The following is an 11,395-nucleotide window of genomic DNA, read 5'->3' on the forward strand; positions in this document are numbered from 1 at the left end:
TTTAGTTTCAGGAAAAGATGTCACATGAATTTGGATAGAAAAAAGGTCTGTTTATCCAGAAATGCAGGGAAAAGAAATAACCCTTACTAGGTTCAGTGATAATTTTCTGGATCTTCCTTTTGCCTTGAAAACTGTATCTTTTCCCCAAAGCACCTACTTCAAAAATCACCTGACCCTGTTTATCTCCCTCTAGCTGGAACAGGCTAATTCCCCTCCACCCCTATCCCTCTTCTTTCAGTCATACTGTGTGGGTGCTGAAGACCCTGGGCTCTAACCAATGAACAGAACTGTCCTTTAAGCTAGTGACCCACAGGCAGTGACACCCTAAGCCCCACTCCCAGTCCCCATGGCAGAGGCCACAGAGCTGGCATTTGCTTTCACTGTCTCAGGATAAGGAGCCAAAAGCTGACCATCAGCACAAATCAATGCTGAATATGGAGAGAGAATGAGGGCTTCTAGGTCCAGAGTAGGCTGTAAGCTGGGGCAGGAAAAGAGAATTTTTGAGTTGTCCCATCTTTAGAAACAAGGGGGAAATGGGATTCTTTTCCACTGCTATGGTCCTATTAGCTACTCTACTGCTACTGAGCTCCAAGGTGATGTGTAAGCCCAAAAGGCTCTGAATAAATCAGGAGAACTTTGCCCTGGCTGGAGAAGGGATTAATATAGGAAGAGAGGTCAATGAATCATTTATAGGAAGACCAGTGATGGGAACTTCAGCTCTTAACGTTGCTGTCAGCCCTGCAAAGGATAATCCAGTAAGAACCAAGACAACCACTCCAGACTGGTGTAACTGGGGAATCTTCAGGCCTTTCCCGAGGTCCCACATCAAGTGTTTGATCCCATTCCAGGTGTGATACATGAGAGGGAAGACAAGTGCAGATTTGGCTGTGTAGATCAGTGATCTCCCCAGACACAGGAACTTTACAAGTTCCAAATTAGATTGAAAGTTCCCAGGAACCAAGAGGGTCAACAAGCCAGAAAGAGAGACCCCTGTACTCAAGGCCATACCAGTACCACAGTGGCAAATGGATATTGCAATGGGAAGAGATCAACTGTAGATAGTGATATGCAGAGACAGAAGACAGTTTAAACTAGTATTCTTTTTCCAGAACCTCTCCATCTCTTCTGTGGCTGTAGTTCCCAAAGGAACAGCATTTCTGATACAGAGCCTAGGACTAAAATGGGCACAGAGACAATGACAGCCAACATGTCTCAACAAGAGTGCAGCCATCTTCTCTACTGATCTACTTTTAAATAACTGATTCGTGCTTTTGCATATCTGTTCTGCTTTTAAATCCATCTAGTCAATGTCTTTCCATTATTTTGGTTATTACATACTTAAATTCTAGAATTTTCTTTTTTTACATAGTCTGTGTTTCTCTACTGGAAGTCCTTTTGACAAACCACTACAATCATATTCTTTCTTTAACTCCTTAATATAGTTTTCTTTAATTCCTTTAACATATTTATAAGAGCATCTATGAAGTCTGCTAAATCCAACATATTGATCCACTTAGAGACATTTTCTACTGACTGCTTTTTTCTTGACTATGGGTCAACACTTTTCTCTGTCTTTGTATGCCTTGTAATTTTTGTTGTTGAAAATGAGACATGTTAGATAATATAACGTAACAACTTCAGACTCTTTATTTTTCTTACCTGAAGTTTTATTTTTTTTTGTGACTTAAATTTATTGAATCTTTCCCCACATGGTATGCAGGTATTAATGTCATTGATCATTTTTTATTGTTATTATTTTTACACTGGTTAGTTAGAAGTTACCCCAGTGTCTGCATTGATTAGTTGTCAGATAGCTGAGTATTTTCCCCCTTCAAATATCTTGAGATTGTAAGGCTTCCTTTTCTGACAGAAGATTTTTATGTGGATTGGTGACAGTGTTCCTGTGATCAGTTAATTTTCAAGTCTGTCTGAGGCTTTTACTTTTTTCTGTGTCCTCTTGGGTTTTCCCTGTTTGTATGCAAAGTTCCCAAATTAGTGAGAGATGTATGCAGAACTTCCTCAGTGCTTCCTTAGTTTTCTTAGTTTTACTATGTCTCCATTAATTTTTTTTTTTTTTTTTTTTTTTTTTGCCACTCAGGACATAGAGATTTATGCTTTACCATGTGCCACTTACTGAGATTGAAATTTTGGAAAACAGAGTTATGTAACCTTTAACAGATGTTTTGATATTATTAAAAAACCAAACTCATATCTGAGTTCTTTAGGTCAGTAACAGTCTCATTTTACTTTCAAACTTTAAGGACATTTGGTGGGGGTGGGGGTAGGGAGGGAGACATGATTAGATTGGAATAGTCTGAGCCTTGATTCTGAAAGAGCTAAGTTTGAATCTTGGCTGCCAAGCTTACTTAATGTAGGAAAACAGTCTCCTGGCTCCAGTTTCTTTTTGCTTATGTCAGTGATTTACAAAGCCTGAATGTTAGGTTATAAATGAGGTTTAAATTATATGATTTAAGTAAAGCAATTATCAGATTTCTAAGAAAAAATGCTATCCCCCATTTGACACATTATTATGAACAAGCATATTGATTTGCTGATTCCATTTAGAGTACAGGTTTACTAAATTATGTGCATGGATTACATAAAATTTTTATCAGCATGGTACAGCCATTGGTAACTTTCCGACTTACCTCTCCCCAGTCTTTTTTTTCTAGGTATCTCTTGACATCAAGAACTAAGGGTTCTTCATTCTCCCATGGCTGTTCACATTCAAGAAGTTCCTATATTAATGAAACTAGGGAAACACTCCCCATGTTTCTTTCACTTAGGAATCACCTAGAGAATTGTTAAAATGTTACTACATTATCTCCAATTCCTTGGGGGTCATTTTAGTCTAATTAGTCTCTTGCAAAGCCCCTGCATGACCCATCTCCTAAAAGATGATTGGCTTCTTACTGGACCTCTTCCTGAGATAAACTGAGCTCCAATTATTTCTTCTCTAAGATGCAGCCATAAAGACATTTGCATAGCATCTGATTTTAACTGTATGTGTTAAAGAGAGTTTTGTCTGAGAGATTAGAGATAAAATTCTCTCCATTGGTTGAGTTGTATTGTTTTTGACTTAATAAGTAAGTGAAGTAAAATTGCTACTGAAGCGATTATTGAAGGATCTCATCATTATTATATCTTAATATCTTTCCCTAATTACATGAGAAGTCTATACTTTCTTCCTCCTTCATATTTAACAAATCATTCTTTCTGGGAGTTTTTCCTTTTGAGTGTCCTACCTATGAAGCCTCAGGACCTTTTTCTATTGCTGTGTTGAGTTTTGATTTTAAGTACTTACTGGAGAAATATACCGAGTATCTAAATAAAAGTTAGGATCAGGAGAACACTGGCCTTCCATTGACATACATCAATGTCTCAGTAAAGACCACAGGCAGCTTTTGAATGTGTTTTCTAAATTGTGTGACATTGTTAATTCCTTGTCTTAAAGGTTTATCCTCTTCACTGAAAGAAATATACAATAAAGAAACACGAGCCCTGGTGTAAGATTTCATTTATTGAAAAGCAAATTTCATTTTTATTTTCATTTTTTAAAGATTTATTTATTTATTTATTTGTTTGTTTGTTTGTTTGTTTGTTTGTTTATTTTGGAGAGAGAGAGTGAGTGAGAGAGCACAAGGGGCAGGACAGAAGGAGAGAGAATCTCAAGCAAACTCTGAACTGAGCATGGAGCTCATTGTGGCGCTGAAATCACAACCTGAGCTGAAACCAAGAGTTGGTGCTCAACAGACTGGGCCACCCAGGTGCCCTGCAAATTTCATCTTTAAAATTTGATCGCAAAGACTAATAAAAGTCTTAAAACAATACTTTAGTTTTGTTTTGGAAGGCGCATGTTCAATAATAAATAGGTTAATATTTAATTGTAATAGTTAATATATATTAAAAACTTGTTCAGTGTAAGGGTCTTTATATTCGCTGCTTAATTAAATCCTCAAAACAGCTCTATAAGGTAGATAGTCCTGTGTTTTGAACATGGCCACTAAGATTTAGACAGATTAAGTAATTTTCCTAAAGCAACAGAGTTCAGTATTTAAATATAAGCAGTCTGATTCCTGAGTCTGTACTGTTAAATTTGAAGCAATGCTACTCCCAACTTTGGGCTGATATTTCTGAAGTAGTACATTTTAAAATAATACTAATACAATAATTATTACATACAGTCCCAAATTATCTTTTGGGGAGAAAGTTATGGATCTATTTTTTCTGAAATTATTCCAACTGTTTAAAAATTCCAGAGTTTATCTGGATCTTCCACTGGTCTTGTCCATACGAGACATGACAAAACTCAGAAGGCTTCAGACAGGTAGAAAGATACTGGACTAAAATTCTGAAGATTTGAATTCTGATTCTTTCCTTTCATTAACTTTTCTAGAACCTTGGATATAAATCTTTCAACATGGTAAATTGTAAAATAAAAGTAATATCTTCTGTTTCATATCTACTACACAGAGAGGTAGCAAAGTAAAATTATTTATGCTAAGGTGTTAGAGAAAGACACTGTCAGACAAATTCATTGGTCTTTCAACAGCATGATTAAAGTAGGGACACTACTCCCTGGAGAAAACTAGTATTTTGACCAGTATGTTTAACTCTTGAGGCTGAAATCTTAGTTTTAGAATTGATTTTTGTCAATATCTTTCCCTTAATATCAAATTTATCCATGGATCAGTTATCATTTATTAATTTCAAAGAGTTTAAGAAAAATGAAAATCAAAAGAAAATAATAATTATTGTTATTATGTTCACTGTGTGTTGAGTACTTCATATAAATAATTTACATGAACTTCCTCATCTAGGAGATAAGAGCTTAACATAAGAACTTGGTCACGAGAGTTTCCTCAACCTCTCCAAAGTCACATATTTAGCAAGTCTTAGAACTAGAACTTAAATCTACAGTCTAATTTTGCAGTCTCTTTTAATGTAGAACCCAAGGATTATCCAAGGGCATTTCTACTTCTTGAAAGAGAAACTAGTTGAAAATCAATTCTGACAAAAGTAAAAGTAGCAAAGCGTCAGTGGACAAGGGCAGTTTAGTATTCAGGAAGTCAGCATTCTCATTTTGCTTTTACTTTTGGTTCATACTGGTTTCTTATTGTTCTTACACCTGAGGAGTTGGCAGTACTTGTACCTTCTTTCATTTAAAGCTCACTAGTATGCAGTCTTGCTTTATTTAAGATACAGTTTTCCCAGTTGGTCTTTGTTAACTCCCAGTTGAATAACTAGTACACGACACTTTTCTTGAAAAATCTCCATATGTTTCACACTGTGCGAAATACACCAGCTTAACTCCTAAGCATAATAAACAACTTTGACATTTGCAGTGCTAGGACGTTTTGCGCTACATTGGTAATCTGGCTCCAGTATAATTTACTATTATTTTTTTCTCAATTCTTTCCAATAGGAGGAGTCTGCTTTTGTTGTACTGATCTCTTCATTACCTTTCTTTTCATCACCTTTGGTTTTGTCTCCTTTCCATCATATCTTTTCACGTATATCCTAGTATAGAGAAGAGAGGTTAAGGATTTAGCCTCAGGTGTTGGACCACCAGTGTCCAAATCTCAGTTTCATCTTTCTAAGTATGTACCTTTGGGAAAGCTGCTAAATCTCTCTCTTTCTGTTTCTCTCGTCTTTCTCTCTCCTCTCTCTTTTTATTTCTATCTCTCTTTCACCTTTACTTTCTTTTATTTCTAAAGATTATTGTGAGTTTCAACAAAGGTGGCATATGATAAGGTTTCTATAAACACAAAGTCTTGTAAATTGTTTGCTTAATTCTGACCTCCTCAGTGAAAGCAACCACTTATTATCTGCACCAATCATTGAGCACACAACTATAGATTGTCTTAGATCTTAATTTGTAATAAGTAGAAGTGCCATTGCTTAAATGTTTTCAGTCAGTAAAATCATATCAGATAACAGACTATTCTATTTTTAGATACTTCTGATGGTTAGAAATTTATTTTTTGTAGTTAAAAAAATTGAGTTTTTATTTTAATTTCAACTTTGTATATTTTGGAACTAAATTTAACAACTCTAATTCATTTTTTATAAAACATTCCTGCAAGTGATTACCGTCTTTGTTTTTTCCTTTTCATGTTGAACACTCTTATCCTTTTAACCAATGTGGTTGGGGTCACACAGCAAATAATGACCAGTAGGTATAGAAAAGTTTGTAATTTCAAAATATGCCAGGTTTCCTTCCAGTAAATATACTAAAATAAGCTTAATCTTTAACTATTACAACAAATGCAATAGGTATAAATTTAATATAAAAAATTAGAATTTTCTTTATTTAATATTCCTACTAATAATTAATTGACCAAGTATTGTGTGTTTTATGTAACTTTTATTTCAAAGGGAGTGGAGCTATATTTTCCACTGGAAACTAGGATGATTATTTTTATTAGTATTATTTTATTAATACTAATATTATTATAATTTACCCAGTGATTATACAAAAAAAAGAGAAAACATGAACGAACTGTTCTTTTAATTTTTTTCATTATGCATATTTATCTTATTATCTGCAACTAATCTTGTTTAAGAATTTGGTCTAAGAATTGTCATAAGTACATTCATACATCTTATTATATACATATTTTTTCTTCCACCTAAGTTATCCACCCAGTGAAGAAATTTCATTAGTTATTTGTCTTCCTATCCTACTCAGCTCCTAAATCAAGACAGATATTTTCTACGAAGCAAAAGTTTGCCAAGTTTTGTGCATGAAGACCTCTGTAGGATGAAAGGATTATTTGTTAAAGATCTACAACTGCTCTCAAATAGCTTCTAAATTACTTAAAAGAGAAAAAATATTTTTTTAAATTAGAAAATAAGTTCTAAATAATATGACATAGGTAATAAGCAAAATAGAAGCTTATAAAAGGAAAATCCTAAAGCATACTTAAAGATGAAGGTCAGATTTTGAAAGAAAATGAAAATGATTTTAAGAATTAAAAATGGAAGTTATTCTCTATTGACAAAATAGCACAGAGTAAGTGATGAGTAGAATATGTATAATGTTTAGAGGCGTAATTGGCATAAAAAGAGGAGGTAGAGTTTGGATAGATAAAGAAAGGGCAGTTTTCAGAATATTTTGAAATTCAAGAAACATTTATACCTGCCTCAGGAAATAATAGGGTGTTACTGTAAGTTATTGAGGTTAGTGCCATGATGCTGGTTGCATTTCGGCCAACTGGTGTGGCAGATGCATAAAGGAGGGGACAATAAGTAAAAGAAGTAGATTTGGTCCAAGAGACTGAGTAAAGAGCTGCTGCAGATATGAGAGATGAAGAGAGTCTAGACTAAGATCGAGGTGTTTCCAAAAATCTCAAATGAGTAAATAAGCACATTTGTACAGTGGAAGAGGGTGTTAGATTTCTCATACTTTTTTAGAGGTTTTGGTTTCAAAGCACTAAATTTTTAAAGCATGAATTACCATGTATGTCTAATAAATCAAATTTGATGCCTTTTTTTTTTCCATTCTTAACCTGGCACCCCCTAAAGCAAATAAAAAGGTAATACCAATTAAGGACACTCAGATTAACTTTTCTCTTGTAATGTTTAACCCTTTGCTCTGGTTTCCTTCAAGTCATCATGTTTTCAACTCATTAAATTGCATTTGCATATTATCAACACTCAAGGATCTCTCCTGTAATTAGTTCTATGATTTATTTAATATACAAAAATGATGTTTTATTTTCCCAACTCATATCTTAAGATTAAATTAAATAAAAAGTATAGCGTTCCTAACCATTCTACAAATGAACCCTCTGATTGGTTCAAATAATAATCTATTTGATCTGAAAAGAAAAAGCTTATACTTAGAATTTTGCCATAGTCACATAGTAGTATACCAATGACTGTTATAGTTGGCTTTGTGGCTTAAACAGCAGAAATTTATTTTCTCCAGTTCTGGAGACTGATAGAGATCAGGACACCAGCATAGTAGGATTCTGGTGAGAGCTCTTTTCCTAGCTTGCAGACAGCTAACTTCTACCTGTGTCCTCACCTGACAGAGAGAAAGCTCTAGTTTCTCTTCTTTTTGTAAGGGTTTTAATCCCCATAAGGGCCCTACCATCATTACTTCATCTAAACCTAATTATTTCCCAAAGAACCCATCTCCACATACTATCAAATTGGGGATTTGAGCTTGAACATATAAATTTTGGAGGGGACACGATTCAGTCCATAACATTCTGTCCATGCCAGAATTAATCTTTTTCTTACATGTAAAATACATTTATTCTACCCCAACATCTCAAAATTTCCTGTCTGAAGTCCAAAATCTCATCTAAACATCATCTAAAGAAAATTTGAGTAAGATTGAGGTATGGTTCATCTTGAGGCAACATTCCATTCCAGCAGAGATAGCATGACCAGTTCTGTGGATGTAGGTCAACATTTTTTCCCAATCACCTCTGTTATTGTTCAAAGTGACTATGGTGGGGATAGAGCTTATGCATGGATTTAGCAACATTGACTTCTACTCACCACGGCTGGCCTGGCTGACCTTGTTATTATCTTTATTTGAAGATTCCGTGTGGCTTAAGGAAATGTATATGGGTGCCAAATTGACAGCGGGTGGATTTATGATGGTTAATTTTATGTGTCAACTTGACTGGATCACAGGGGGCCTAGATATTTGGTTAAACACTATTCTGGATATGTCTGTGAGGGTGTTTTTGGATAAGATTAACATTTGAATCAGTGGCCTGAGTAAAGCAGATTGTTTTCCCAAGTGTGGCCTGACCCAATCTGACGAAGGCCTGAATAGCATAAAAGCTGAGTGAGATAGAAGTCTCCTTCTCTGCCTGACTCTTTTCATTTTCTTGTTCAAGAAATATTTAATTTTTGTTTTCTATGTCTCAGGGGCAGTTCTAAACATGTGAAACATAACAATCAATGTGACGGTTCTGATCTGAGCTCTACAGAGTATGCATTCTAACAGGGCTGCCTGATTAAACAAGCACAATGGTAGTACCTGTTAATAGAGGGCTAGCATCATGGCCCTGCAACCTGTGCCATCATACAGGAACCTACACTGAGAAGGGCAATGCACTTGGTTTAATGTTCTGCTGTCACTGTCTTAAAATTCTTAATAGTTTTTGAATAAGGGGTTTCATGTTTTATTTTTCACTGGACTATGCAAATTATGGAACCAGACTTGGTGTTATGAAGAAAGTCAGAGTAGCGAAGAGTGATATTCTGGGGAGAAATGGGCCAATAAGAGAGTGAAACTGGGGGAAAACTCTCTGAAAGGGTGATACTTGAATTCAGACCTCAACAAGGAGAAGGTACCCATGTGAGCAGAGCATTTCAGACAGAGCAATGAGAGAAGTAAAGGCACTGAGTGTGCTGTGAGTTTGCTATTATTATGAGAAAGCAAGCTGGTATGATTGGATACGGAGGCAGGTGACAAATGGTAGGACATGAAGTGAGACAGATGACAGGGTCTAATGTACGTGTGATAATTTGGTATAAAAAGGAGTTAGTTTATTTTTTTATGTGTGATCCTTCCTTAGAATGACAAGGAAGAAGAGAAACACAGTAATAATTTGGGCTTTATGTTTAATGGTCTTATCATGAGAAAAAGGTCTTATTTTGCTGTCATTATAAATATTATTTCCAGGTAAACATAATCAACATATTTATTGAAAGTTGGACAGTGCTGTTGGGAAAGGAGAAATTTATAGTTAAGTAACAGAAATAAATGACCAAATCCTGTCCTATATTCTTCCTTTTATTACTATTGGTCACCAATTTCTAAAGCTTTTGTGTGGACTACCTACTTCCTTGAATAGCTCATTTTCAAGACTACATCCAGGACAAGGTAGGAGTTCAGTGCTTCGAATCAGTGAACAGGAGGAAAATATGTACCTGTTAATCCTCTAGCAACTAATGTACATTCTAATACAAGGATTCTTGTACCATGCCATTTTTTTCTCCTGAAATGATTCATCAGCATAAGTTAAAACTAAGGATGAATGAAACCAAAGCAGTTCATACTGATTAGGTACAGGTAGACCTTAATCTAATTAGATTCTCTGAATATATTCTAAAATGTCATCACCTTTTAAAACTCTAGCCATCATATTACTTAATGTGGACACATAATTCATTTTAGCCATTATTGGTGTCACATTCCCCCTGAATTTGAAAATGTTGCTTCTAGTCCCACTATAATAAAGAAGATGTACAAAATGATGTATAAAAGCTATAATTCACTCTTTAAAACACCATTTTCATGCTTTATAATTTTCTTTTTTTTTTTAAAGATTTTATTTATTTATTCATGAGAGACAGAGGGAGAGAGAGAGAGACAAGCAGAGGGGGAAGCAGGCTCCCAAGGAGCAGGGAGCCCGATGCGGGACTTGATCCCAGGACTCCGGGATCATGACCTGAGCCGAAGGCAGATGCTTAACCATCTGAGCCACCCAGGCGCCCCATGCTTTATAATTTTCAAAAAATACACATATTTCAGTTAAAGCAAAATATTTTTCTAAATACTTTTTATTTCTTCAGATTCATTCATCCCTGGTAATAGCTTGAGCAAAAGACACATATAAAGAATGTACTTCCCTGAAAAATAAAGTGCCCTTACATTTTGCAATTGTACTTTATTTTAACATTATCAATAAATGGGAGGTCAAGTTTAGGATTCATTGTGATATTTTTGAAAATTTACTAAGTATCATGGAAACCCATAATTTAGGAGAAATACATATTTTCTTTTCTTGATTGTATTTTACTCTTGGTAATTCTTGTAATTCAAGATAAGTATTATGTGGCACCATAATTGTATTTTATATTCTTGACATAAACAGAGGAATTTTATGATTCCATAATTTGGCCGAATCAAATAGCTTCTTCATTATAAATTCAGTATTAATATTATCCTCATCTGGGAAACCAAGAAATGAAAGATACAATTATTATTTTGTGTTTATGTAATCTAATACCTTTCACACTTGATTTTTATTATTTATCTATAGAGATAAAATCAATCATTACCTTTCCAACAGATTAAAGCCAGATCTCAACTTAACACATATGATTTTCGGATTCATAACATCTTTCTCTTGCCCATGATAAATGTATTCCACAGGAAAAGGGTCAGTGTACTTGAGAGTTAACATAATCCTATCAGATATTCTGAACACTCTTTAATATAATTGTGATCAGCAAAATTAACAGGAAATATGGCTGGTCATAGGTAGCCTTCCTTATGCCTGGACTCCACATTTCCTGGCTGTTCCTTATTCTGCAAACTTTCAGGCACACTAGAGCTTCTAATGTTTGCCCAAGGATGATGTAGAAAATCTAGAGACACAGAATTTACAGAGGATTGGAACAGAGCACTTTGTGTACCAAG

General features: G+C 34.8%; 1 pseudogene; it reads right to left on the reverse strand.

Moving 5' to 3' along the window:
- Nucleotides 1–625: 625 nt before the first annotated feature.
- On the reverse strand, nucleotides 626–1,231 carry LOC112819287 (succinate dehydrogenase cytochrome b560 subunit, mitochondrial pseudogene; annotated as a pseudogene).
- Nucleotides 1,232–11,395: the final 10,164 nt, after the last annotated feature.

The sequence above is a fragment of the Callorhinus ursinus genome, unplaced genomic scaffold, assembly GCF_003265705.2.
Source record: "Callorhinus ursinus isolate GAN/ISIS: 27379988/994484 unplaced genomic scaffold, GSC_fseal_2.0 scaffold1, whole genome shotgun sequence".
NCBI lineage: Eukaryota > Metazoa > Chordata > Mammalia > Carnivora > Otariidae > Callorhinus > Callorhinus ursinus.